This window comes from Ochlerotatus camptorhynchus, unplaced genomic scaffold (genome assembly GCF_037179485.1).
Source record: "Ochlerotatus camptorhynchus isolate MF236.1 unplaced genomic scaffold, CSIRO-AGI_Acam_v1.1 ptg000360l, whole genome shotgun sequence".
NCBI classification, from domain to species: domain Eukaryota; kingdom Metazoa; phylum Arthropoda; class Insecta; order Diptera; family Culicidae; genus Ochlerotatus; species Ochlerotatus camptorhynchus.
The window spans coordinates 168,831-180,888 of record NW_027040848.1 but is presented as its reverse complement, the minus strand read 5'-3'; the positions used below and the strand labels follow the sequence as shown (position 1 = coordinate 180,888).

The window sequence follows — 12,058 nt, the reverse complement described above, 5'->3', positions numbered from 1 at the left end:
GAGAGGAGAAAGAGTAAGTAAAGAACAGAAACGATTTTCAGTTACTTTTGTACCGACCGCGAATAAAGATGTTTTCGTACCGAGCTCCGTGTTGCGTTTTCTTTTCTGGCCTCGTTACGCGTTCACCCGAGTTTCTGCCTTGTGTCGGGTTCTGTGCGCTGTGATAACCTGCTGGTCGATCCCGTTTTCCCACAGGTTATGGGCCCAAGTGAGGCTGAAGAAAAGTGGTAGTGCGATTTTCCCCCGGAACTGAACATTTTCTGCGAAGTGAAAATTCGGCGTGGGGAAGCGGAGCGTTGAGTCGGTGGCGTTGGTTTCGATAGCGTCAGTGGCGTACGGTTGGTTGCCTGTGTGCGTGTGTTGCTCGGTCGTGAGACGGGAGGACAGCAGCAGCGAGAGTGAATTCGCGTGCGTTGTTGAGGTTATAAACGAACGTGTTCGATCGTGTCGTGTTTTGAAGAAAAAACAGTTTTTCGTCAGTGAGTTCGAGCAAAATCGAAAATGGCTGAGAAACATGTTTTATTTCCACGCCTCAAAAACCAGAATTACTCGACGTGGCAACTGCGGATGGAGATGCTGTTAAAGCGGGATGAATTGTGGTTCGCGGGGCATGACGCGAAGCCGACACCAGTCACTCCCGTTTGGACGACAGCAGACCAAAAGGCGTTGGCTAACATCGTGTTGTTTTGTGAGGATAGCCAGCTAAATTTGATCAAGTACGCCAAATCGGCCAAGGATGCGTGGGCCGTGCTGAAGAAGTTTCACAACAAAGCCACGATGACATCCCGTGTGTCGCTGCTCAGAAGGATCTGTAGCCTGAATATGACGGAAGGAGGAAACGTGGAGAAGCACCTCTTCGAGCTGGAGGAGTTATTTGACCGACTGGAGTGCGCCGGTCAGAAGCTGGAAACACCACTGAAAGTAGCGATGATTTATCGCAGCCTCCCGGAATCATATGGCGGATTGGTGACGGCGATGGAAAGCTGTCCGGACGCAGATCAGACGATCGAATTCGTCAAACAGCGGCTGGTCGACGAGTATTTGCGCAGAGTGGAGCGTTCCGGTGAGTGTAGTGAAACTACGATGAAGCTGCAAAGCAAAGGGCGGAAGGAGAAGAAGTGCTACAATTGCGGTAAGCCTGGTCACTTTCGTCGTGATTGCCGGTTGTTGCAGCAGGATAAGAAGAAAAAAGAAGATTCCAGAAGTGACAAGAAGAGAAGTGCGCGTAAAGCCAAACAGGCTGTCGAAACGGACAGCCCGATTTGCTTCACGGTTGGAAGCAATCGGTGCAGCGGTTCGTGGTACGTGGACAGTGGCAGCTCGAGCCACATGACGAACGAGAAAGCCTTTTTTCGGGAACTGAATGAAAATGTGAAGATCGATGTTGTGTTGGCCGATGGATCTGTGACCAGATCGGCCGGAATCGGCGAAGGTGTTGTGAAGTGTGTTGACAATGACGGCCGCGTGAGAGACATTACCTTTCAAGATGTGTTGTACATGCCGAACCTGGACAGTAGTTTGTTGTCGGTTCGGAAGTTAACACAAAAGGGACTGAAGGTGGAATTCATCGCGTCAAGGTGTACAGTGGTGAATATGGAAAGAGAAGTGGTTGCAGTGGCAGTTCTTAGTGGAAACCTGTACGAGCTGAGCGTGGCACAGGATGCACGGCTGAGCAAGGAGGTTCGGCATTCGGAAAGCTGCCAGCACACCTGGCACCGGCGGTTTGGACACCGCGACCCTGCGGTGCTGCAGCGCATCCAAGTGGAGGAACTCAGCGATGGCTTCCAGATGACAGACTGGCGAATATGTGAACCAAGAGCTTAACGAGTTCTATGCCTCGGAGGGAATTCAAGCTCAGTACACGGCTGCCTACTCCCCGCAGCAGAACGGAGTTGCGGAGCGGAAGAACCACAGCCTCCAGAAAATGGCAACCTGCATGTTGCTCGACGCAGGTCTTGGGAAGCAGTACTGGGGGGAGGCAGTGATGACTGCCGGTTACATCCAGAATCGTATGCCGTCACGATCTGTGGACAAAACGCCAGATAGATCGAGAGATGGATCGGACGGAAGCCATCGCTGAAGCATTTTCGAGTGTTCGGGAGTGCTGCATATGTCGATCCGGAGACCAACAAGATTACCATAAGCCGAGACGCTCGTTTTGTGGAGCTGCAGAATGGTTCCATGATGATGGATCGTCGGTATGGTGTGGTGCTCGACTTGGGAATGAACGATGCCAAGGTTCAGGAGGAGCAGGATGCACAGCAGCAGATTCAGGAGGAGAATTTTACGGTTTCGAAACCGAGGAAGAAGATCCCGATCAGAACCAGCAAACAGTTCGGAGCACAAGAGGCGTACTTCCGAAGCATCTGGGAGATTATGAGGTGGACGTAGCCATGGCTGTCGAGCAAGAACCTGTGAGCTACGAGGACGCAATCGGGAGCTCTGTGCAAATGTTGTGGAAGGTTGCTATGAAGGAGAAGTTCGAAAAAAAAAACCACCGGCGCCGTTTAAATATTACTTTTGATTTTGCAATTTCCATGCAAAAATGCAATTATGTCATATAATTTTTGCTTAGTTTCTATAGTCTAACTTTATATCAGTGATATTCTTGTCAGTAACGCGTTGGAAATAAAATAATATTTAAATCTATCGCTGCTACCGATGTGAGTTATGTCAGTTTAATTAGGATGTTCTTACGACTTCCTCTGAACGGTTTTTCGGATTTATCTTAAAATTTTCTTCTTTTTTCCACTGGAAGATTCCTGCAACTTCTACTGGAAGTTTATCCCAGTTTTTCTCATGAGTGCTTCTGGATTTCTCTTCTATTACCATCGTAACGGAGTTTGTTTTTTCAAACGTGCTCTGAATGTTTCTTTTTACTGAAGCCAGATGATTTTTACGACTTCTCCTGAAAGCTGTTCGCAAGTTCCCCCAGAGGTCCTACAGATGCGATGTCAATCATACAAGATCTGGAACAATAGCCAGCTTGCTGGTTACTTACCTTACCAATCAGGCTGAGGCCTTGATGTCCTATGCTGTCCGACGAAGTCGTCTCCACTCTACTCGATCCATGGCCACACTTCGCCAGCCTCGTAGTCTGCGAAGGGTCCGCAGATCACCTTCTACTTGGTCGATCCACCTTGCCCGCTGCAAGCTTCTTCTTCTAGTTCCTGTTGGGTTGCTTTTGAGAACCATGCGGCATTCTTACGACGTGCCCAGCCCACCGTAGTCGTCCATTTCTTGCAGTGTGGACGATGGATGGTTCTCCTAGGAGCTGGTGCAATTCGTGGATCATTCGCCTCCTCCACGTTCCGTCATGCATCTGTATTCCACCGTAGATGGTACGCAACACGTTCTAAAACAGCAAGGGCGCATTAGTCCTCCACGAGCATAGTCTAGGTCTCTTTGCCGTAGAGGACTACCGGTCTATTTAACGTCTTGTAGACGTCAACTTTGTGCGGTGGTGAATTTTATTCGACCGGAGCTTCTTCCGCAGTCCATAGTAGGCACTATTCCCTGCCATAATGCGTCTTTGAATTTCTCTGCTGGTATCATTTTCGGCGGTCACCAGTGAGCCCAAATACACGAACTTATCGACCACCTCGATTTCGTCACCATCAATCTGAACTCGGGGTGGGAGGCTAACTTTGTATTTCCTAGAACCTCTTAATCTCATGTATGTTGTTTTCGATGCGTTGATGGCAAGTCAAATCCGCCTAGCATCAGCCTTAAGTCTGATGTACGTTTTCGCCATCGTCTCAAAGTTCCGTGCCATGATATTGATGTCATCGGCGAAGCCAGGGAGCTGGATGGACTTTCTGAAGATCGTGCCACTCGTGTCTATTCAAGCTATTTTATCACACCTTCTACCGCGATGTTAAATAGCAGATACGAAAGTTCATCACCTTGCCGTAACACCCTGCGAGATTCAAAGGGACTCTAGAATGTCCCCGATACTCAAACAACGAACATCACTCGATCCATCGTCGCCTTGACCAATTGCGTCAGTTTATCCGCAAATCCGTACTGTACTGTATTCGCGACATTTCTGCAAATCCTGCCGAATAGCGAAAATTTGGTCCGTAGTAGCGCGGGCACCCATGAATCCCGCCTGGTATTGCCTCACGAACTTACTTGCAAATGGTGACAGGCGGCGGCATAGAATTTGAGAGAGTACCTTGAAAGCGGCGCTCAGCATTGTGATCGCGCGGTAGTTGCAGCAATCCAACTTGTCACCCTTTTTGTAGCTTGGGCATACGACACCTTCCATCCATTTCTCCGGGAATTTCTCTTCCTCCCAAATCTTGGCAATTATCCAGTGCAGCGCTTTAGCCAGTGCTTCACCGCCGTATTTTAATAGCTCACTTGGTAGTCGATCTACACCAGTTGCCTTGCTGCTCTTCAGTCGACCGATCTCCTCCTCAACTTCTTGAAGATCAGGGGCCGGTAGCCTGCCGTCTTCTGCGTGTGCTCCAAGGTCTGTTGCCGTGCCCCTTCGTTTTCTGCTGCATCACCGTTGAGGTGCTCGTCATAGTAGTGCTTTCACCTTTAAATCACGTCACACTCGTTCGTAAGAAGGTTACCGTCCAAAGTCCTTGCACATATCGGCTAGCGGCACGTAGCCTTTGCGCGAACTATTTGTCTTACTGTCGAACTTACTTTTGTCGTTTACGCGGTACAGATTTCCATCGCTTCGCGGTCTCGGTCTTCCCGCTGACGCTTCCTCTTTCGGAAAACCAAGTTTTGTATGTTCCGCGCTTGTCTGTATCGCTCCACATTCAATCTCATGTGGTGTTGCAGCATTCTCGCCCGAGCTGCATTCTTCTCCTCTACGAACAGTTTGCATTCGCCGTCAAACCATTCATTTCTTCGGTCCGGGATCGCAGTACCTAGTGCCGCTGCAGCGGAACGGATGTTCCTCCAGCCATCTTCAATAGTAGCTGTGCCAAGCTGCTTTTCCGTTGGTAGCAGGGTTTCCAAAAGTAAATATGTATTTTCGCTTATAAAAATCTTTTCATCTGTATTTCTTCCTCGAAAAATCTGTATCAATATCTGTATAGTTTTAATATTGCGTATTTGCGCCGAATACATTAATAGCGGTAAGCTTCAACTCAGATTTACTTTTGCAAATGTTTGCTTAAGAGGCTCATTCAAAGTTTTCAAAAACTCGATTTTTTTGTTATTGCATGTTTTGAAAGGTATAAGTGTCTAAGAGTTTTCGATCCGCACACAAGAAAAGTTTCTACACGCCATTGTTCAAAGCGGCGTACCGGCACTAATATTCGATCGAAAATGTTGCCAAAACTATAAACGCGTTAATCTCGAAGCATGATTTTTCAAAACTGCGTACAATCTCATTTGAAAACGGTTCAATTTAATGACTTCCACCTTTGACCATTGGAAAGAAAACCTTTTACATTGGAGGAAATTCTCTGTATTCACTATTTGTTATGAAGCCTTAAAGAGAAAAAAAAGGGTGAAAATCGACCAAAAAGTTTGAGATCGCACTATTTTGTCAAATTTGAATTTATTTACCCGTTCTTAGGTCATTCCTCCAATAAATTTAGTTCACTTTAAAGCCCCATTAATCGTGTTGTGTTTCAGATCGATCCTGAGGTTCTTGGCTGTATGCAGTTTGACAATTTCAGGCTCAAAACGCGACCATGGGCGCCATTTTGTTGTTGTCAGCTTGTTAAAATTTGAAAATAAAGACGAAGTTTTAAGGTTTTTGAATTTTAAAACCGCGTCCTTCTATGTTTTTTCATTGGCCACAAAAAATGCCAAACATTGCTTACTTTTTGGTCATTGAATAAGAACCTCCCCTTAAGATTGAATTGGTTAATAGTATTAGTAATCAAAAAAACAATGTGTATGCAGTTGTGTGTGCCCGAATAATTTACCCCGGTAATCCACTTCAGTGAGTTCTACACTCTCGAGGCAAGGTTATAAATCATACGGTTACATGAAAGTAACACTGACGCAATTTTTTTGCTGAATTAAAGACAGATCCCAAAATATCTGTATAAACATTTACCCAATCAAAAAATCTGTATATCTGTATATACAGATCTTTGGTTTAAAAGCTGCTAAAAAATCTGTATAAACACAGATTATTCTGTATTATTGGTATTCCTGGTTGATAGTGCATCTTCCAGCTTGCTTGTGTTAGAAGCAAAAATATTGTAAATATTGATCAGTCCGCATCGTGCTCTCTTGCCGTGCAGATCTATTTGCTTTTTGCTGAAGGAAGTGTTACTACTACCTAAAGCTACAACAAATTTAAACAGCACTTTTCAGTGCTCAACCTGTAAAATTTCTACCTTGTTCAACTTTATTCCTCTTCGATCCTTGTTTGGACCCTACCCGAGGTAATCCTTCTTGGATATCGATTTGGAAAATTCCTCTTCGATCCTTCAGATTCTTATAGTAATTTGCTTGGAAGTCGATTTGGATAAAAATTTACTGCCGCCATGGTGCCTAAACGCAAAAGAAAGGGGCAAACTCTTGACCCCCCTTCTGAAGAAATTAATTTGAGTAATCAATTTGATTTGCTCACGGATGATGAGAATGATCCATCATCCAAGAAAAATTCTAGTAAACTTTCCCGGCTTAATAACACGAAGGAAAAGATTCCCCCCATTGTGATAACCACTTCCGATTTCCATGCTCTTCGCATGGAACTTTTGAACTTCGTGAAAGTTAAGTTTTCTCTACAAATTGGACGTCGGGGTGAATGCCGTGTATTGGCTGAAACCTTGGACGGATTTAAATGTCTTCTCAAGTATCTTACTGAGTAAAAGCACAAATTTTTTACTTACGACACCAAAACTGAACGTGTGTTCAAGGTTGTCATGAAAGGACTGCCCAGTGGTGAATCCTTGGATCAGATCAAAGATGAACTGGCAAAATTACTTGGAGTTGTGCCACTCCAAGTAATCAAAATGAAAATGAAATCCCGTCCTGGCGATTCGCGCAACGGGATGTCTAATGATTTTTATTTAGTTCACTTCAAGTCAAGTGAACTAAACAACCTTAAGGCCTAAGAAAAAGCTAGCCTTATGCTCCATGTCCGAGTGAAGTGGGAACACTTCAGGAAGACTGGAGGAAATTTCCAAAACCTCACTCAGTGCCGTAAGTGCCAGGGATGGGGTCACGGAACTAAAAATTGCTACATGCCAGCTAAATGCATGAATTGTGGTGATTCCTCTCACGCAAAGGACGACTGTCCTGTGAAGGAAGATCCTAAGAAATTTAAATGTTCAAATTGTGGTGAAAACCACAAATCCAATTTTTGGGAATGTAAGACTCGCAAAGCGATCCTACAATCTCGTTCTAACCGTCAGGTAAGAAACACTCCACGTTTCCGACCAGGTACAAATTCCTCTGCTGTTTACAATGGTCAGCGAGGAACAAATTCTACATTCGTACCCGTAGGTACAAATATCACCCCTGCTTCAATTTTTTCATCTGTACCTAATCCCCTCGCTGCTAACAATGTTCAGCGAGTTGATGGAGCTACCTATGCTGCTATTGCAGTGGGTAGAAATCAAAATACTAACCAAAGTAATTCTAACGGAAATTTTGACAATTTTGACTTAGGAAACATTACTGCCTCTAAAATGGAATTTTTACAGAATTCATTAATTGACATGATTTCTGATATGCTTAAATCTAACTCCATGTTTGATGCTATTCAAACTGGAGTAAAATTTGCTAATAATATTGTCATGACTTTAAAATTCAGTAATTGATTTTAAAACATTAAACGAATGCTCGATCTCTTAAAGATAATGAAGACGAGCTATTTAACTTTTTGAGAGTTCATAACGTGCATATTACCGTTATAACTGAAACGTTCCTTAAACCTGAGCATATGGTTAAGAAGGACTCAAATTTTTTAATTTATAGAAATGATCGTCTTGATAGACCCTGTGGTGGCGTTGCCATCATTGTTAATAGACGAATCAAACATAAAATTCTTTCTTCATTTGAAACCAAAGTTTTTGAAACTTTGGGAGTTTCTGTTGAAACAAAATTTGGACAACTCACGTTTATAGCTGCCTATTTGCCATTCCAATGCGTAGGCCAGCAAAAGAATTTTCTCAAGGGTGACCTTCAGAAACTTACCCGTCATAGGTCTAAATTCTTCATTATTGGTGATTTTAATGCAAAACACCGCTCATGGAATAATGCTCAAAGCAATTCCAATGGTAATATTCTGTTTGATGATTGTTCGCCAGGTTATTACACTATTCAATATCCAAACAGCCCAACATGCTTTTCTTCTGCAAGAAATCCCTCAACTATTGATTTGGTTCATGTCAACTTTGTAGCCAATTGGTTAACCATGCTGACTTCGGTTCTGATCACCTTCCAGTAACTTTTGAAATATCCCAAGAAATAATTTCTAATCCCAACAGCTCTACTTTCAATTACCATAGAGCTGATTGGGAGCAGTATCGAACATTTATGGAATATAACTTCGATCCAAACATTCCTTTGCAAACCAAAGATGAAATTAATTATGCTCTTGAATCTCTGACTACTTTTATAGTTGCAGCAAGAGCTGCCTCAGTACCAAAATGCGAGGTTAAATTCGATTCAATTATAATACACGACGATCTTCAGCTCTTGATCCGTCTTAAAAATGTCCGTAGGAGACAATATCAAAGAACACGCGATCCTGCCATGAAGGTTATCTGGCGGGATTTGCAAAAACAAATTAAAAAGCGATTCTCTGCCCTGAGGAACAGAACTTTTGAAAATAATATTTCTAAATTAGACCCGAGTTCCAAACCCTTTTGGAAACTCACAAAAATTTTGAAAAAACCTCAAAAGCCTATTCCAGCGCTTAAAGAAGGTGGTAACATTTTGATCACAAATTTGGAAAAAGCTCAGAAACTTGCTAAGCAATTCGAGAGTTCCCATAATTTCAGTTTGGGTCTTACTTGTCCTATTGAGAATCAGGTTGCTCGGGATTATCTGAATAGTTTCTCTTGGGAAAATATTTTTGATGATTCCTGGGGGACTGATTTGGACGAAGTAAGGTCTATAACTAAAAAGTTTCAAAATATGAAAGCTCCAGGTGATGATGGAATTTTCTATATCCTCATCAAAAAACTCCCAGAGAGTACCTTGTCTCTCTTGATAAAATTATTTAACAGATGTTTCCATTTCGCATACTTTCCTGATAAATGGAAAATGTAAAAGTTGTTCCAATTTTGAAGCCGGATAAAAATCCAGCTGAAGCTTCTAGCTACCGCCCAATAAGTTTGCTTTCTTCAATAAGTAAACTTTTTTAAAAGATAATTTTGAATAGAATGATGCTTCACATCAATACGAACTCAATTTTTGCAGATGAGCAGTTTGGATTTCGCCATGGGCATTCAACTACTCATCAACTCTTAAGAGTTACCAATTTAATTCGTTCAAACAAATCGGAAGGCCACTCAACTGGAGTTGCTCTTCTAGACATAGAAAAAGCATTCGACAGTGTTTGGCATGAAGGTTTGATTGCTAAATTCAAAAAGTTTAATTTTCCACTTTATATTATGAAATTAGTTCAAAATTATTTAACTGACAGAACTCTGCAGGTAAATTATCAAAATTCCATATCTAATCGACTACCTGTTAGAGCAGGAGTTCCTCAGGGTAGCATTCTTGGGCCTATATTTTATAACATTTTCACTTCGGACCTCCTCAGGGTTGCCACAAATCTTTGTTCGCTGATGACACAGGCATTTCCGCTAAAGGAAGAAGTCTTCGTGTTATTTGCAGCAGACTGCAGAAAAGTTTAGATATTTTCTCTTCTTATTTACAAAAATGGAAGATTTCTCCCAACGCTTCCAAAACTCAACTTATAATATTTCCACACAAGCCTAGAGCTTCGTTTTTGAAACCTAGTAGTAGTCACATAGTCACTATGAACGGAGTTCCAATTTCCTGGTCAAACCAAGTGAAATATTTTGGATTAATACTTGACCAAAAAATAATTTTTAAAGATCACATTGAGGGCATTCAAGCTAAATGTAACAAATATATTAAATGTTTGTATCCTCTTATAAACAGGAAATCCAAACTTTGCCTGACGAATAAACTTCTAATATTTAAACAAGTTTTTAGACCGGCCATGCTTTACGCTGTGTCAATATGGTCTAGTTGTTGCACTACCAGGAAAAAATCACTTCAAAGGATTCAGAACAAAGTTCTGAAAATGATTTTGAAGTTGCCTCCCTGGTACAGTACTATCGAGGTACATAGAATTTCGAATGTAATTTCAGGCAAAAATCGTTGCAATCCTCAATTGCAACGATTAATTTCCTTTATACTTAGATGAGATTTAGTTTTAGTTTTTAGTTTTAAGATATCAATTGTTATACTTACATGCAGGTTAAAAAACCTGTTTAAAATACTGAATTGCCAAGACAGGAACAATGTAAAAACACTTAGATATATATCATAACAATTAAGGCTGGTACGTTACTGCAGTAACTGGAGCACCTAGGTTAAAAAATGAAATGTAATTTATTTTGAATTTGGAACAAATAAAGAGTTAAAAAAAAAAAAAATTGTAAATATTGATGAACAAGCGAATGACGACGTCACGTCACGAATTGTGTTTTTAGTAAGTCTACTTATGAATGTTATGATTTCAGCACGAACTATTCTGTTGATGGATATTAACGGTTACCTTTAATAAAAACTTGATTTTTTTTCCAAAAACGCTAGAAATAAAACTAGGGTAAGTATGCCAGTATTAGGCCCCGGTCCTCGAATTGGCCCTATCCTAAATTTCCATTTTTTACATTATTTTCATTTTTTTTTCGATACAGTGTTCGAACATATCATTTGTCATAACCATGAAATTTTATTTCCAATTTGATTTAAGCCCTGGGGTCACAAACTATACCACTATGTCCAAACTGGTACAGTTACTTTACGTAAAATAGATCTAAACAATTACTTTTGTTTGTAAATAGTGCTTATGTTGAAAAAAATAGCTGTTCCTGGGAGTCCCAGCCTGTAATCTTAGCCATAGTGGTCGAAAAAAGTTTGTTAGAATCCTTAGCCCTTCCTTTGCCTTTTAGATCAATCTTTTCATGATTTCGAGTACAAAATAATAGGAATAGATCTTTGTGTTCGAATTTGAGCACTGCATATTTGAGCATTGCATATTTTCCGCCTAAACTGATCCACTTGCTGCAAAATTTTGCTGCTTCGCTCTGGACTTCAAAATATGTGATGTAAACTCCTAGTTTGCGCGGTCGTATTTTTCCTCCTATGAAATCAAACGATTTGAAAAAGTTTAACAAAAAAATGGTACATACATTCTTTTTTTAAGTTTACAAAATTTAATTGAAAAAACATACCTGCAAAAATATTGAATTAGAAGAATCAAACAAGTATTCGCGAGAAGTTTCCTCACTTTTCTGCCATAACAACAGAAAAACAATACTTTCAAAATTGGGCTGTAAACAGTTACGGCAACTTACAATGACATTTTAATATTAACGTTGGTGGCAGGTCATTGTATAAAGTATCGGCGAAAAAAGTCTACTTTTTTAAATGAAAACATTTATTTATTTGTTAGCTGTGTGATGCAAGGGGATGAATTTGTTAAATCCAGCTATATAGATATAAATAAAGAACATAAATAGTTCACGATAAACAAAGGCATGAGCTTAGAAGTGCTGAGAAATCATAGAATTATAAACCACTCTATTATTATTTCAATAGAATTGACTACCCTCTTGATTCCCTTTCTCATTTATAACTGGTATAATCAATTTGACAGATCTATGTCTTTCTATACAACTTGAAATCACTGAAATGGAGTCGATTTTGGATGATCGAGTTCCACATGTGCTTATAGTCAATATAGTCAATAATGTCACAAATAAATGCTACTAGAAGTAAATTACTTTTTGGCGTGAAAAAACTACCTGAAAATAGCGAAGAACTTCATGAAATAGGTCAAAATATCAAATAAACAGCACCAATTCAAGGATTACATTTGATTCTAATTATTAAAAGCATTGGATTGCGAAAATTTTGGTTA

General features: G+C 40.9%; 1 protein-coding gene across 1 annotated transcript in view; it reads left to right on the top strand.

The window, feature by feature from the left end:
• LOC135709391 (uncharacterized) overlaps positions 1-12,058 on the top strand; it is a 99,133-nt gene that overhangs the window by 65,521 nt on the left and 21,554 nt on the right. The gene's annotated exons all lie outside the window — the stretch shown is intronic.